We start from the raw sequence: 5,159 nt of genomic DNA on the forward strand, positions 1-5,159 counted from the left end.
ATATATATATACATAAACAACAAACGGTCAGATAATGAAAAATAATTAAAAATTTAAACGAAACAGTAGTGAAAATCCGATTAGAATGACAAAATAACCTAAATATCCACTGGAAAAAATCCTAATAACTGGGACCTGCTGGTCTAACGTTTTATCTGGGTCTGTACCCTAGCTGCACTGATGAGGCCTATAAGGCCTAAACGGATCCGTCTGCAGAGCGAGTCCTATACTACATGATTCAAGCACTATCGCAAGGTGTGGATGAGGTTTGCGGGGTTTAGAAATAACTTGTGTCTATATGCAAGCAAGAAGGTATAAAATAATATACTGTACCTCCTTGGTCTATGCCATACTGAATTACTGTATTATATTTACTAATGAAGTCTCCTGAAGTGTTTCCTTTATTTCCAATACTGTAATAGTATTTTACTTGTCTTTATATGTGTTTTTTATAATGAATAAACTATTATTTGAATTTGAAAAAAAGGCTAGCCTAGGCCTTAAAAAACACCCTGTGTATGTAGGCTATGTCTCTTAAAATGTGTACATGCTTCTTGATGTATATTTGAACAACTTTACTTGTTTTGTACCACTTTTTTGCAGGATATGACTTCTGCAGCTGCCAGCAACTTCAGCCTCGCAGGATTTGTATGGAGCGCCATAAGGGCATTAATCCCACACCAGCTATTGTTGAGGTCATCATCTAGGCTATTTTTAAGCCTTTGTTGAACTTCACAATTCAATGTAGCCTATAGTGTTATTCTTATGCACAATGTATTGCTTTCATGTACAGAATATTATTAATTTTCAGGTATGTGGATTTCTATAGAAGCTAACTTTCATTTAAGAATTAAAATAGGAAAGAAATAAAACCTAAGTTTCATTGAATACATAAATTAAAATGTTTTGAGTTAGGTTTTTTTGTTTTTTATGGAATAAAATATGTACTGACTCAAGTACCTTTGTTCACAGGTCATTTTATATTGATTGTTGATAGACTTTACTAGCACCCTCTCGACTAGGTAACCTTTGGTACCCTTTCGCAAAAGTTGGCAGATGCTGGGGCAAGTCCAGATATTTGCAGGAGGGGAGTGCAGATAGCTAAAAATAAAAATAGATTCCTGAATATTATTCCCATAATGATCCCCTCACTCCACCCCCCAAGAAGAAAAAAGCTGCCTACTTTTAACCTACATCTGTACAATTTTATTGCCCGCTAAATAATACTCCAACTTGTAAGGGGTGGGGAGAGGTAAAGGTCCCGACGTTGGTGATCATTACCCCCTATGGATCCTCCCCACTGAGGAGTATCTTAATAATCATCCTATTAAGTGCAATCGCGGCCAATTACTACAAGTATGCCTTATAAAAAAGTATTGCAATACTACATACAAGATTAATATTCTAAAGCACAATATTGAATACTGTTACATCTTTAACTAAAATTCTATAAAGACTTTTGCAAATGAAGGCAAATTACCAATTAACACTGAACTGTGAGCCTTTTATTTTGTGTATCATGATGTTGCAGTAAAAACTGGATTATTAGTAATGCAAGTTTTATATTTGTAACATAAACCCCTTTCAGACAGAAAATACCACAACTATACAGTAGTCACGTCGGTGCTATTAGTAAAAATCCGGTATAAATACCGTATCCTGTCTGAAAGGGGTCCCGCGCGAAAGGAGTATGCGTCTGTGAACAAAGAGGGCGCAATTTTATATTGGCAACCCTGATCTAAAAACAAAAATGTTTTGCACTTGACCTCTGATTTGTTATGCTTCAGTGCGTAAGACGGCAATGAACCGCTACAGTATTAATGCGGTATTTTGACTAGGTCCCGAGGAGGTCAAACCTAAGCAGATCTAACCTAAGCCGGCATTTAGGCGTATTTACCCTTTCACATAGAATGCTGGCGTTCGCGAAAAAGGGAATTAATATCGTATTGTAGCTCTGTGTGAAAGGGGCTATATTGACTGATTTTAGTGATTTGTATGATCACTTTATAATATCTTTTATGTTATGTTTAGTGAACAAACGCATTTGTATTAGCTGCACTCACTGAAGTGGTATAGTACGTCTCACTTACATACTTCACTGAATATACTTTGCTTATTGCACTGCACATGCACTATGTAATTTGAAAATGAATTCTCACATATTGTTTTGTAGCATGATAACACATCATCCAACATTTTACAGATTCGTGTTAAAGTGTAAAATTATTTTTTACAATATTTTTATGGAAATAATAGGAACTCAAAAATGCCAATAATGGTACTGTATGACACCTAAAAGAATGGAGCTACGATATATTTCTTCCAGATCTGTACACACATCTGGATAGTAAATTGTCACAAACTTTTGGACCTTGCTCCAATTAGTATGCCTACAGTATATACTATTTATAAAGTATATCAGTTATTTGCTGTGGTACCTACTGCTGTTGGTCTATACACAGCCACGACAGATTGTGTTAAAATGCAATAGTCAAAATAATGCTTTATACGCAATTATTAAAATAAAGATAACTACAATACGCTTTGTATTTATTATTGTACTCATATTTCATCTGTTTTTTCATCAACAAATTTAATATCATTCACACATTTATTTTTATGTCAAACAGAATCAAAATAAAACACAGAACACATTGTATTTACACATTTCAAATGTTTCCTTCATGACTCCATAATTTCATTCATACAACTTTATAAGCTTTAAAATCAAAACTAAATAAAGAAAGGAAATCGCAATTATTTGAAGAAAAAGACTCTACAAAGTGAATGTAAGTGCAGCATAACATAGCGCTCATTATTCAACCATTGCAGACATTTCACTTTCGTAAAATGCATTCCCATAACTGTGTCTTCAGATTGTCGTAGTAAAAATTTACAAGGTATGGCTTGCTCAAAATTGCAGGTACAACCGTGGAATTTCAAACAAATTGGACAAGATGATTGGGCCCGATAGTCTTGAAAATGGGCCTGATGGTCCTGGGCCTATCGTCTTTGGGACCGATTGTCTGTAATTCGATGTGGAATTTCAAACAAACGGTACAAGATCAAGATTTACGGGCCACCTTTTCTTTTCACAATATGTATCAGTAATCTGACAAGTATGATGAGTTTAATTGTCTACAGTAGTCTAGCCCTAGCTAGGGACAATGTAACCAAAAATCATGATGAAAAGTCACTTGTTTTTTATTCTGTATATTAGACCAGGCTATGCATTTATTTATGGGCCTACGTGTACTATAAATTTTCGTAGTATTTTTGCCTATTTCCGTATGTCAGTAATTAGACAAAATTTGCGCAGCAACTGGGCCTAATGGAAATTTCGTAGTACTCGATTGAAAAATCTGCCATTAGGCATTATTGTAAGTTGTAGATCATCAAAGCACGGGTAGCGGCCGAAGCATAGCCTATGACAACAAAGATTTCTAGCTTGGTTCACTGTGTAGGACTTGCAGTTTACATTGATAAGGTAATCATTAAACGAAATGTTGTGTATACATTGATTCTTACCACCTCCTTGTCTAGTCTAGGGGTAGTCAACCCAATTTAAATGATTCATATAATTTATAAAATGAAAACTAAATATTGCATACATATCCCTACATACAGCTCTTATTACTACATACATGCCTACATTTTTCCTTTTGTTAAATGGCTGACTCAGACACGGCAGGCATTAAATACATGTTTAAAAATCATGAAAACTTTTCACATGGTTGTATATATAAATATATTTGTCAAAAACATTAGAAATATTTAAGAATAAATAGAAAGAAAATTAAAGGATATGGACTAACCAATCCGTTACTTTGTTGAGCAAATTTTCTACAACTGTCTCGACCTCAAAAAAAGCTACGGTCAAAGATACCACCAGACTCTTTGCTACGTTGTTGGTCACGTGATAAACACACTGACGCAATGACGCTCGGTTAGGAAACAGAATATAATGAACAAGAAACTTCTGTAGCTTATTCAATTTGTGTTACAGCTACTTCCAAATTAATCCTATGTGCAAATTTTTGTTTTCGTAAAAGTTAGCTGTTTTAATAAATAAATATGTAACTGTATTTTCCTATAGATCAATAAATATAGCCCTATGCTTATTTATAATTGGCCTAATTTTTTACTGCAATATGTATCTGTAGGCCTATATACAGTATGTTAATTATTTTTAAAATAAAATTTATGTTAAAATAATAAAATTATAAAACCAAATATGGAATTATCAAAGGGTGGGTAATAAGATTCTTCCTGTGCGGCTGGGTTTGCCTCAGGGTTCAAAGCTCGACCACGTTGATAACCTTCAAAGACTTCATCATCTCAGTTGTCGGTCCACTGCTGGACAAATTTTTCATGATATCGACGCCAAATCAATCTTTTTCTCTTGCTGTGCATTTCACTCTTCCCCAATCAATATCGATCTCATCTATTAAAAAAAAAACAGTGGCGAATCCAGAAATTTGAAATAAAGGGGATCCAGGGAGGGACTTTGACAGATGGAGGGTCTATACCACCTCAGCCCACCATGGTTGAGGCAGAGTTTTAAATTTACGATTAGGGGCCTTTGTCACCTGATGGCCGGAAATGGCACTCTCAGATTGAAAATTTGAATGCAGGCCTAATTTTCTCTTTTTATCCATTTTTTAAAAAAGTCTTGAAACATTTAGGGGCCACTGAAAAAGGTGGATAGATCAATGATCATGAACATCATGGAGCTAGAAACTGCACGTTCGTTCTGCATCATCATCTCACTTCTATTTCTTCCCTACAGCAATGTAAAACATAAATATATGATTTGTAGGAATTATTTCATTAAGGATAATATTTGATGACCCTACGTTTTTATGGCGTTGATTTTTTATCTTTTTATCTATATAACCATGAGTTTTTTCATACAGAGTATTATAGGCCTATTATGACATATGATATAAAGCACAAACCGACTTTTAGTTGACACCATGAGGGGACACTAGCCGGCCTATTAATTTTGATTTTCTTGTGTCCTGCTATCGGGAGGTGGGGGATAGGGTTATAGCTTAGATGGTCAAAATCCAGCTTGAAGAATGCCAGATTGCCGAGACCACTTTGCCGAATCCCAGTTTGCCGAAAAACGGTGGCGCGGAGTGCTGATGGGGAAGGGG

The 5,159-nt window shown here is 35.1% G+C and overlaps 1 protein-coding gene across 1 annotated transcript in view; it reads right to left on the bottom strand.

The window, feature by feature from the left end:
* LOC117123401 overlaps positions 1-5,159 on the bottom strand; it is a gene marked incomplete at its 3' end in the record, with an annotated part of 20,445 nt that overhangs the window by 10,082 nt on the left and 5,204 nt on the right. Inside the window, exon 3 of the mRNA XM_033269300.1 lies at positions 3,816-4,444. The remainder of the gene's footprint in view (positions 1-3,815; positions 4,445-5,159) is intronic.

The sequence above is a fragment of the Anneissia japonica genome, unplaced genomic scaffold (genome assembly GCF_011630105.1).
Source record: "Anneissia japonica isolate Jap-2015-1 unplaced genomic scaffold, ASM1163010v1 scaffold287579_len849171_cov184, whole genome shotgun sequence".
Lineage (NCBI taxonomy): Eukaryota > Metazoa > Echinodermata > Crinoidea > Comatulida > Comatulidae > Anneissia > Anneissia japonica.